Raw genomic sequence first — 11,529 nt, 5'->3', positions numbered from 1 at the left:
TTATGTGTTAGGTAAAAATCCTTATTTTTTCCTTTGGTGGCTATGACAATTAGCAATGACAGTCTATAAGACATCAAGCAGGGCCTCAGGAATAACACAGCAATTGAGTTTAAAGTGAACATGTGTTATTTTATTTCTCCTTTTTATTCTCCATACTAGTATATTTCTATTAGAAGTTAGGTTAATGAGGAAATTCTTGAATGTTTTTGCATCAAACATCATCATATACTTGCATTCTCTTACAATGGGGAGGGGAAGAATAGTAGAAGTTAGTTCTAGATAAGTTTTGGAGGAGAGGTAGAGAGAAACAAAGTTATCAGTGATAAGCATGTCAAAATTAAAACTTTATGATCAAATAGAATTCCCATGGACCTAATGATCAGCAAGAATTTTGCCAAGCCACTGTGTGCAACATGCTATAAAATTGGCAAGGGCTTATGGCAAAATAGTAAGATTTAGGGTTTCTTTTACCTCCTCTTCTGTCTTGCACTGTGCTGTGCCATGATTGTCTTCCAAAATCAATTCCATAGTCACATTGTCTTTCATAGATAGTGGACATTCAGAAACATAGATTCTCAAACTTTTGCTAAGAAACCAAAGTTTTTAAAGATATTTGTAGATAGACAACTAGCACAGTGATTTAAAAAAAAAAAAACATATTTCACTTAGTTTCATATTCCATATTTCACACATATTAACTGTGCAATAATCCAAAGTGATTATTTTACATTAATAGTTCAGTCCTCCTTCCTGCACTTTCAGACCCACATATTCAGAACTCAAAAGCTTTTGAGAGAACAAGGCAATGAGTACTATAAATGCACGGTAGAAGACCACAAAAGTATAAATAGTCCACCTCATCTCCTCTACCTCTAACATTTTCTCACAACACCAAGACCTCCAGTAACCTCCTTCTTTTAATGGCGGTGCCAGTTCAGCCACATTCTGAAAGGTATTGTTTTCATTAAGTGCAATGTGAAACCATCAGAAAAAAAGGGCAGCATGAGGAAAATGACAGCTTGGGATGTGTGGTCTATAGATTGAGCTGCTCACATAAGAACCTGAGAAGGGAGAACCCCCAAAAGATTAGTCACTTCATTTTGTGTTGCAGAACCCAATTCAGGGTAACAAAGCTCTCACCAACAAAGGGGATGGAAGAATGGCAGCATTCACTTGCTCTGGACTGAATAAACAAATGGTAGACTTGTGGGCTGACTAACATCCTGGGACAATCCAGGCAGTCCGCCAAATTCTAGGAGATCTGATGAAAAAACGTCAAGCCTACAGTTTTCTTTATGGAAAGTGCTCTGTGGGAATACTGATGTCCACAAGGTCAGCCCAGGCCTTCAAAACACTTTAAAGATTCACCCCTATTCAGACATAAGGATTTCTCAGTGCTTCCGTGATTGAAAACCTAGATCAAGTGAGAGGTTGAATTTCTTATTCACAGTGTTAAATCTATTATTTGTCATCCTCCACTTTTAGAAATGTGTTATCACTGTCCCTTTTAAAATACTACATTACCTTGAAAATACACAGTTAGCCCACTAAAAATGTAAACACTATTTCTATCTTTTCATTCATTTGTTCATTCATTTCAATTTCATCCACTACTCTGCTCTAGGGACCATGCAAGGCTCTGTGGATAAAAGAGTGACTCAGTCAGTCAGGAATAATCTGTGCCCTCAGGAAGATCTCAGAGCAGCCTTAATTTAGGAACACTGGAAAGAGTAATAAAATGATTACAATTTTATTTCTTGGCTGAAAGAAACTAATACAATTTGCAATTTATTGAGAGATGCAACACTTCTTTCAATTTATGCCACAATGTAAGTTTATAACAAAGTCAGAAATAAGAATAAAGGATTTCCCTTTATCTAGACACCAGTACCCCGCATGCTATGAGGACTGTAGTCACATTTAACCCCAGACTAAAGTAAAGTTTATTACAAAATGAAGCTAGCAAAATGTGAAGGGCTGCTTTACAGGATCCTAACTAATTCATGAAAAACCTTCCAGCAGCACTATCTACCTGGATAGATGGTTTATTATCTATCCAGATGACAAACATATATGGTATATGCAGGTTGAAAACAAAATCCCTGGGATGTTTTAATGTGAGTATAATATAACCTAGAGATGTAGCCCATAAAAGACAGCATTTTATGGATCTCCTTATAACTCTCCAACCTTTCTTGAAATGCAGTCTTAAGTAGAATTTACCTAGATGGGACTTATATACTTGCAATATGAAGACATAATCTCCATGACTTATTAGCTCCCCAGTATTCCAGTAGGAGACTACCAACTGCAAATTCAGAGAATTAGTGTTAAGAGGCCTTGTATATAACTGCCTTTACAGGAAATTCAGGCAGATTAACAGAGATTTTCAGCAAGCCCTTTCACAAAAACCTACAAACTGTGGAGTTATCTGGGGTTGATGAAATTATCAAATCAATACCAAGTATAACATATTTATGTTAGTCTTAATACACATAATTCTTTAACAATCAAGGCATTACAAAATCAAGGTTTGGAAAGGGAGCCTAACTGTTGCTTAATTGGGTGAGTTGAAAGATGAAGCTCTAGACAACTGGAAAAGAGTTACTTCAGGACTTTAAAAAAAAGGGAAAGAAAACCTGAAATGGATTGGATAATAAGTATGTAGCAGAAGCCACAGAAAATCTCTTTCACCCTCAACTTGATGTGCCCCCTAAAGGAGCAATATGAAGTGCACAGCCCACAAACCAGAGGAAGGACTGCACAGGAAATGGAGAGGAAAACACAGCACTATGGACTCCGAAACAGGATAAAGCCAGTGCATATGAGGTTCAAGAAAACCAAGAAGGCAGTATGAGCAACCAAGTGTTTCCTGGAGTCCTTAACTCAAGACCACATTATGATTTCCAACAGAATGGAACCGTGAATAGATAATCTGCAAAAAGCAGCCCACTTTTCAGTATCTTTCTGTTTTGTTTTTGTTTTTGCTTGTCTGATGCCAACCATCAGACCTCTCTTTGAAGATTTTTCAGGGCACACACTGGATCCTACTGTGGTGAGCAGTTTCATGGGTGGCACCAGATTTCTCAGCAAAATTAGACCTGCAGGTGGACTTGGCAAGTAACAGGAAGTAGCTTCCCTAGACAGTGCCAGGAAATTTGGTGCCAAAAGCCTGAGGTGGTTATTAGAAAATGGTTACCGCCTTCAATTATCTGGCTACATGCTCTTCACCACCAGAAAATTGCTACAGCAGACTCCAGCCAAAGCAATCAGTGCTCCCTGAGGAAGCATCCACCAGGAGCTCTTGCTAGCATCCCTGCTGTTTACAAAGTGGCTAGACAGGGCAGTGACAGTGATTTCTATTGTCCTTAAGGAGAAATTGCCCAACAGGATTTTAACTTTTACCTGGATTCCAGCCATTCTGCTTCCAAATTCTTTTATTCTTTGGTTACTTGTCAGCTGGAATTTTTTGACAGCCAAGTTCTATTGTGCATTACATGCACACCGTATGTGGATATGTGCACATTTTTTAAGTTTTCTAATTTCAAAAAAGTGAAGTGTACATTTGACTATTATCAGGTTATAACACTGAATATTTTAGAACAATTTCTTCTTTGTTTAAGGGGGAAAGACAAAGAATGTGTCTAGGTGGGCATGCCTATAATCCCAGTGGCTCAGGAGGCTGAGGCACGAGGATTTCGAGTTCAAAACCAGCCTCAGCAATGGCAAGGTGCTAAACAGCTCAGTGAGACTCTGTCTCTAAATAAAATGGAGAAAAGGACTGGAAATATGGCTTAGTGTTCAAGTGCCCCTGAGTTCAATTCCTGGTACCAAAAAATAAAAAGAGTGTGTCCAAATTTTTGATACCATTTTTCTTCTCCAAGACGTAGTCTTGGAGTCTGTACGTATGACTGACTTTCATGATTGCTGAGAAATCAGAGAAAATGTTTTCAAAAAAATAATAACTACCAGTTATTGTGTGTTTGCCAGATGCTAGCCCATCTACACAGAACTTCCTAGGTATTATTTTGCTTCCTTCATTATGATCCTTTGAAGCATGTGCTATTCAATGAGGAAGCAACATTTCTTTTCTGCCCCTTCTCCAGGCTTGACATTTTGCCTTGCAGTTAAGAGCTGGCCATGTGGCTGGTGTGTGAGCCAGTCTCTGTGTGGCCCCTTGTTTCAGATGGCAGATGGTTGCTGGAGGGTGACACAGAGGGAGAAGTGTGAGGGAAGGGTTCCAAAAGCAGAGAACAAAAGCATGATCATGAGAAAGGCACCTTTGGGATTACACCCATTTCAAAGGGTTGCATTTCTTTGGTTAATGCCAAAGAGGTATGTATTAAGACAGAACAGGAAAGGACTTTTCCTAAACTCCTCAGCCATTCCCCTCACACTACAACTATTCTTCATATGTGAAAATAAATTGGGAATTTTTATTCATCTAGCATTCATGTCTGAAAGGTTGTTGCTTTCTGTCTGTCACCCACCTGTTACCCTAGGTAGTTTATTTGGAATTAGATACACCCCAAATATGTATCTCCAATATTGTCTTAGAAAGCACTACTAGAGAAGCTTTTTAATGTGCTTAACCTTAATACTTGAACCCTACAAAAACCACAGAGCAAAACAACCTAATTATTAGGTATTATTTAGAAACACCACTGGGGAAGGTTTAATAATAGAATTTTAGAATCGAGATTAATAATAATTGGTGTATAGCTAATATTTGTTGAGCCCTTACAGATGGCAAGCATAGTGCTATACCTCTTACATGAATTATTTCATGCAAATCTTATGATATCCCATGGGGTAAGTTGCGGTTTTCATTCTCCAATCAGAAGACTAAGTTTGTCATCACATATTTTTCATTATCAAAATGGCCACCAAAATTACAAAAGAGGGTAAACCTGAGATAATAGAAATGGAACATTTTTACTTGTCCATCCCTCCCAACCTCCTCACTTCTTCATGTTCTTATTCTACTGTCCAAGGTGGTTCCAAAATCTACTATCAGTTGTACTGCTTTCTGCCACAGGTTGGTAATGGGTTATATCTCATGAAATTAACCAGAAAAAAAAAGAGTAAGATCTTTTAAAAATCAATGGAAGATATTTAACCTAAAAGGGCCAAAGAATGAACTATGACTCCAAGAAAAGTGTATATGTAAATGTATGAAATTGATGACACAACATTAAAAATCCAATGGACAGCCTCAACTGCCAGACTAGCACCATGAACAGATTAATACAATTCAGTGGAAATTGTTCCACTGGAGTTATGCAAAAGAAAAGGAAAAAAAGAGATTTTGTGGAGAGATGGAAGATTGGGAGAGGTAGGCCAGCATGATGGGGAGCTTTGTTTGGTATGAGCACTTCGGCTGGCTCTCTCCTTTCCAGAACCTAAAAGATTTCATACCAGCAGGAATCTTAGAGGCAAACATTGCTGCTGACTGCCTGGGCAATTGCAGACATTTACAGTACAGTGGCAAGCTAGTGGATAAAATCTAAGTCTAAAATGTAGTCAGTCAGGGAGTGCCCCAGGGAGTGGGCAGCTAGGCATGTAGAGAGATAGCCCACAGTGGGCAAGAACAGATTTGGGGGTGCTTCTCTCTCCTCTGTGTAGTTGATAGTCTGGGTGTTGGAGAGATGGCTGACAGTGTCAAAACCTTTCTCCAGGACCTTAGCAGGGAAATCAAAGACTCCACTGGGAACATTTGTACCATCTCAAAGCTAGACACTCGAGTCCAGATAAAGAGAGAGGAGCAACCTGGAAGAAGGGCAAGTAGTGTCCTGGTGCAGAGGAGAGACCAAAGTGTAAAGCGGAAGCAAGACTGTGAGTGAGTCATGTATTGTTAGTCAAATTTTCCATTGCTGTGCTTGGAATGATGGAGGATTCCGGTTCAGTCTCCTCTTGTTTTATCATGTGTTTATTCCTGTGCTTCAGTCAGTAACAGCCTGAATTACTGGTGATCATCACTACGTGGAGATGTTTGGCTGTGGCTGGAATTCTTCCTCAAATCAATTGTCAGCGCTCTAGGCGTGCTCCACCGGTTTGTGCTTAGCAAAGTTGTGAATGTCATTTGGTTTCAATATATTGCTGACCTAGCTTTTGAGGTACCAAGGAGGAAGCCTCATCCATTCCCACATGTCAGTAAGATAATTGCTGACATGCTCTTCAACCTTTTGCTGCAGGCTCTTTTCCTCTCCAGGGGGTGTTTGTGAGTTTCTTTCCCATCCATCTTGTTGGTCAGCTGGTTACTTTGCAGCTTATGTTCCTTTTCTACTCTCTGTACTGTTTGAATGTCATTGGCTCAATAATGGAATTGAAAGGCACCAGTGATTGTCAAACCTAGAAAGAAACTGACCTTACTACTTTGGGTTTGGTTCGCCCTTAGCTTTCCTCACAGCAATGCAGTACTCATACAATGTCAGAGGAAGCCTCTCCTCTATCCTCTCTCCTTTACTCAGCATCAGCGCCAAAGAAGCCAAGTGTTTCTCACTGGTACGTTTAAAGGCCTTCACCTTTGGGGAGGCACTAGATTTAGACAAGTGCCACTGTAATACAGAATGCTCAGAGAATGGCACTTTTCAACTCTGGTGGGTGGAAATTTACTGTTGGTTACTGCTGGGTCTGACTGGTATCTCCAAGGAATATTGGGTGCTGCAAACAGGAATTAAAGGTGTAAACTTATTAAACCTGTGATTGGTGATGTTTTCCTGTCATTTTAAGAGACTAAATATGGGCTGGGGAGGGGGGAAGACATCAAGATATTTGCATAATTTTAAAATGTCACAATTAAATGTGAGCTGGTTTTTCATGACAAAATAAAAATAAAATAATATACTCAATTGCATCATCTTTAGGTCTCCAAATGAATGTTTGCTCATCCACCATGTCTAAAACTGGATCCAAAAATACTTAAAGAAAAAATATTTAGAAAGGAGTTATAGTAGGCCCTTGAGTCTATAATCTTTATCATTAACTAACTACACACACACACACACACACTCTCACACACACACACACACACACACACACACCACCATTATACAATGATATAAGGAACTTTGTACAAAAATATAAAATTGAGTTATAAAAAAACATAATAAAGAATAATAGTCATCATAATACACTTGATAATAATCATCATAACACACTTCAGCATTTTGGGTGTAGCACAGTGTTAGAAATTAGTCACTTCATACTTTTTATCTGATTAATCCATCACAAGTGCTAAATTATTCAGTTCGTCTGCTCTTGGCAGTATGTAATTGTCAACAATAGGGAAAGGTGTCTCCTCGATGCTCAGGTCTAAAATCATTGCAACAATAACTGCTTCTTTCTCATCAGTTCACCAGTCTCTATCCTTTCCTTCTAAGACTTGTGAGGACAAAATGCTTATATAACTATGTAAATGGATGCAAAGAATCAGCATCTCCTTTAAACACAGATGCTGCAGAATTAAGTGTACAGAGCTCTAGGGCTTGGGGGAAATTGTGGGGTACAGAACAATAAAAAAGATAGAAGAAAAGGGGAAGGAAAGAAAGGGGAGAGGTGACAAGGGAAGAACAGAACATGGGCAAAGACAGGAAAGATACTCCTTATTTGTTTTGTGCCTGTTGGTTTACCTGCCTTACATCTTTATTATAACTCTGGGCATATTTTTTATTTGTTATTTTTAGTTATACATGACAGTAGAATGTATTTTGACATATCTTATATACATGGAGTATAACTTTCCATTTTTGTGATTGTACATGATGTGGTGTTACACAGGTCATGTAATCATATATGAACATAGGAAAGTTATGTCCAATTCATTCTACTGTCTTTCCCATTCCCATCTCCCTTCTCCCATCACCCTCCTTCAATCTTGTGAACCTCCACTCCTCCCTACTACTACCACCACCACCACACCTCCTCATATTGTGAGTCAGCATACGCATATCAGAGAGAACATTAAGCCTTTGGTGTTTGGGGATTGGCTTATTTCACTTAGCATGATAGTCTTCAGTTACATCCATTTACCAGCAAATGCCATAATTTCATTCTTCTTTAAGGCTGAGTAATATACCACTGTAGGTATGTGCCACATTTTCTTTATCCATTTGTCTATTGAAGGGCACTTTTCAACTCTGCACCTAGGTTGGTTCCGTAGCTTAGCTATTATGAATTGAGCTGCTATGAACATTGGTGTGGCTGTGTCAGTATATGCTTTTAAATACTTTGGGTATATGCCAAGGAGTGGGATAACTGGGTCAAATGACGGTTCCATTCCAAGTTTTCTGAGGAATCTCCATACAGCTTTCCAGAGTAGTTGAACCAATTTGCAGTCCCACCAGCAATGTATGAGTGTACCTTTTTCCCCACATCCTCGCCAACATTTATCGTTACTTGTGTTCTTGACAATTGCCATTCTGACTGGAGTGAGATGAAATATCAACATAGTTTTAATTTGCACTTCTCTAATTGTAGTGATGTTGAACATTTTTTCATATATTTGTTGACCATTTGTACTTCTTGTTCTGTGAAGTATCTTTTCAGTTCCTTTGGTGGGCATACTTTATATTTATTTATTTATTTACTTATTTATTTTTGTAGTTTTTGATGGACAGCATGCCTTTATTTTGTTTATTTTTATGTGATGCTGAGGATCAAACCCAGTGTCTCACACGTGCAAGGCAAGTGCTCTATTCCTGAGCTACAACCCCAGCCTGGTGGGCATACTTTTAATCACTCTCATTTTTCATAAAAATAAACAAGGGCTCAAAGAAGTAGACAATACTATGTGTCAATCCCAGAGCTTAATCCTAAGTCTCTGTGATTTTGAACACCTCATTCTCTTTCATAGCATTGCATCACCTCTTTTTCCGAAGGAATGGTTTTCTGGTGTGTTCTTCTCAATTCTTTGAGTGCAGATAGCATATATATGGTGTCAAGAAGACACAAGTCTTCTCTTTGATTTGTGCCATTGAGTCAGAATTATGGTAATTCACATCAAGAGGGAGATTGGTTATAGGAGAGAGGAGAGGCAGATGTTAATGTTGGAATTTGACTATGACCTAAATATAATAAATATGTCCTAATTCTCCATAATAGATTTTTTATCACTCTGGAAAATGTGCAGAATAAACACGTTGAATATGATATACCTGTATGCAGTAAATAGAATACAGTAGTTCAACTTTTCAACTCCAGAACTGATTATTAGTTTAAACTGATACATCAGATTATCCTGCCTTTTTCCTCTCTTGAAGCAACTATTTATACACAGTCAAGGCTCTGTGACAGCCTTAGCATTTCCTTGAGGGACAGGCTGTCAGTCCAGTGGCTAAGTACATGAGTTCAATTCTGCCTCCATCAAAAATGTGACTTTGGAAGGGCAAATTATGTCCTTTCTTTAATTTTTATGTCATTTCTCAACCTCTAAAATGGTCATTTGTTATTATGATTTATTTCATAGAGTTGTTATTAAATCAAACAAAATCATATGCATAAAGTTCTTAGCATAGTGTCTAAGACATAATGAGAATCAGTGCATTTTTATTGAATTATTGCTATGATCTACCTCAATAAACTATCAAGTACATAAACTGCAGAACTTTAAGATAGCCTTAAGGTCTGGGGAATCAATCTTCTGATAACTTCCTTTTTGCTACAGGAACATTTATTTGGAGGAAAACAAATTATTCAAAGAAGCTGAGAGTTTTCTCAAAAAATGTAAGTTATTTGGGTTGTCCAAATTTTGTTCCTGTCTTTTTATTTTTTATTTTTTTAGTGGTGCTACAGTTTGAACCCAGGGTCTTGTGCATGTGAGGCAAGCACTCTACTAACTGAGCTATATCCCCAGCCCTTGTTCCTGTCTTCTAAGTCTAATACAAATAAAATTGTTGACTATGTAATACTTAATATAGTATATGAATTAATTTTAGGTCCAATTTGTGATGTTATAACAAGGCATTATATTATTATAGCATAAAACATTGTTTAATAAATGTGCACACTAGTTGATGAGCATTTCGAAAAGCTCAGACTAAAATTTTGAGCAGTTTATATTAAGGTACAATTTTATAGTATCTTCTTCACTTTTATGACCTATTTCTAAGTCTGTATGGTTTATTTAACAACAAGTTCTTGGTAAAGAATATAACCTCCAAGGAAAACTTTTATACTTTGAATGATCTACTTTTTGACCTGCATTGTGGCAAAGAGCATGGACAGCCTGTGTCTCTCACCACTTCCTCTATCAGTACCACAAGTACCACCAAGACCCAACAGTTATTGCGCTCCCCCAACCTACTCTGCTTCCTAAGCACCGACAGTTGAGAAAAAATTGACTAGCGAAGCTAAGCTACTTGAACATTTGCTGATACGATGTTGTGTGTCACCATTCATAATAAATGCCTGTGTCAAAAGATAAGCTAAAGGGGTTGTAGGTGTTGCATCTCTGATAGGACAACCAAATTCTACTTCCACCACTAAATAGCAGGGTGGAGGTGAATGAACTAACCTAAGGCTTAGTTTCTACATCTACAAAATCTAACAGATTTGAAACAAAGACTATCTCATTAGATGTTTTGATTAGTGTTAAATGTCTGATATATGATAAACATTAACAGTTGCCATTTTATGCTGGAATACAACTAATTTTCACTTTATAATTTTACTCATTAAGTTTTATATACTTAATGTTAGTGTATTTTTTGCGTTTATAAAACAAATCCTATGTGGAAGAAGACTACATATTAAGAAAACACACACACAAACACACACACACACACACACACACACCACACACCCCAGAAACATATAAATATTTTCCAAAGTAAATATATTTCTCCTTAAAGAAAAAAAGGTTCTAAAATCAGTAATGATCTGGTGAAATGTATGCATGATAAAAAGTGAATCATTTAGCACTTTTTAACTTGAAGGTAGAGTTGTGTTCTCAGGAGACGATCAGGAAAATCCCAGGATCAGGATCCTGAATGAAACATAATCAGGCACCTTTGCCTTCAAACCTTTTCCCAGCCAAGATGAAAAATGTGGGTTAAACATTTCCTCTCTAACTGACTCATTTGGCAGAAAAAGAAGTCCAGATGCCAAGAGGAATAGAAAAAACTTCTTGGGAAAGAGGCACAGGAAGGAGGGGGAGGTAGGAGAAGCATGTCCTATTTCATCAAGCTATTAAAAAAAAAAAAAAAAGCCAGAGAATTAAAAAGGAGCATGCATTGACCTTCACAGGTAGAAGTCAGGCTCTTGAAATGCAATATTTCTCAAAGCAAACCTCACCTTAAATAACATTAATAGCTAAAGTGATGTTAGACAGGATTACTGTGCAATAATCCAGTTATCTGTGGAATATAACAAAACATATATATCAACTCACACAGAAAAGCCAAGTGTAAAACTCCCCAAAGCGTTTACATTAAAGTATACTAACTATCTACAACTTAATTAGATTACTGTGAAAAATAAGCAAAGCAATTGTTTGATAACTTAATTATAGGAAGAACCAAGCATATTTTC

The 11,529-nt window shown here is 37.6% G+C and overlaps 1 pseudogene; it reads left to right on the top strand.

Annotated features, from left to right (window-relative positions):
* Positions 1–5,648: 5,648 nt before the first annotated feature.
* Positions 5,649–6,705, top strand: LOC114089147 (etoposide-induced protein 2.4 homolog pseudogene; annotated as a pseudogene).
* Positions 6,706–11,529: the final 4,824 nt, after the last annotated feature.

This window comes from Marmota flaviventris, chromosome 13 (genome assembly GCF_047511675.1).
Source record: "Marmota flaviventris isolate mMarFla1 chromosome 13, mMarFla1.hap1, whole genome shotgun sequence".
Taxonomy (NCBI): domain Eukaryota; kingdom Metazoa; phylum Chordata; class Mammalia; order Rodentia; family Sciuridae; genus Marmota; species Marmota flaviventris.
This window is presented reverse-complemented; position numbering and strand designations above follow the sequence as displayed.